The sequence below is a fragment of the Cynara cardunculus genome, unplaced genomic scaffold, assembly GCF_001531365.2.
Source record: "Cynara cardunculus var. scolymus isolate 2C unplaced genomic scaffold, CcrdV1 Un_Scaffold_5126, whole genome shotgun sequence".
Classification (NCBI taxonomy): Eukaryota; Viridiplantae; Streptophyta; class Magnoliopsida; order Asterales; family Asteraceae; genus Cynara; species Cynara cardunculus.
The window spans coordinates 36921-38072 of NW_020202247.1; positions in this window are offsets into that span (position 1 = coordinate 36921).

Sequence of the window (1152 nt, forward strand, 5' to 3'; positions counted from 1 at the left end):
AATTGCTTGGGGAAACTCTTCCCCTTTCAGTAGAATCCTTATGAATAAATGAGCCCTATTAACCTAATAGGGTCTAATCAGACTAATTATGATACATTCATTGTCATTTTGACCCAAATGACTCGATTATACCTAATAGGAACCAATATCCCAATAAGTGTAGATGGACCCATTGAGGACACTTAAGACCCATTCTATATCAATTAGTCATATTACATGTAGTTGCACTAACTATGACCGATTTACTGTCATTTTGACCCAATTAGACTCGTTACAAAGCAATGGGCCTCTGAAACCCATCAGGGTCTAATGGGACTGATTATRACCTAGTTGGTGTCATTTTGACTCAATTGGACTTTTTAACGAGAATTATGCCCATTATATCCACCACCACCATCTGGACCCATTAAGGACCACTAAGACCCATTCTTCCTCAATTACTCACATTAACGTCTGAATATACTAATTTTGAACCATTTAGTACCATTATGGCTCAATCAGACTCAATAGGAGAAATAAGCCCATGATAACCATTAAGGTCAGAACAAACCAAATATGGCCCATTTAGTGTCATTTTGTCCCAATTACACTAGTTATGGATAACTGGGCCCATTAAACCCATTTTGGTCTAAAAAGACTAATTGTGACCTACTTTGATTCGTGTTGACCCAATTGGACTTCTTTAGGAGAATTAGGCCAATTATATCCACTAACCCTTAAATGTCGAGTTGCTTGGGATACAGTTTGCTTGCCTATTCAAAGTGGGGGTCTTGGTATGAAAAGACTTGCGACTTGGAATAGGTGTCTTCTATTTAAACATATTTGGGATATTCTAAAGCGCAGAAATACTATGTGGGTCTCTTGGATTCAGTCTCACTGTGTTCGGGGACGTAATTTATGGGTTATCAAGAAGAGGTATGAGAGGTCGTGGATACTCCGGAGCCTTTTAGACTTAAGATCTCATTGCCGGGGATTCTTTATCTACAATGTGGGAAATGGTTTATCTACGCATGCTTGGGAAGATACATGGAGCAAGTCGGGTCCTCTCATTCAATCCCTGTCTTATAGATTCATTAATGGCCAGGGATTTCACAATAACTCCACGGTATCTGATGTAATGCAACGATTTGGTACTAATTGGCCGGTGGATTT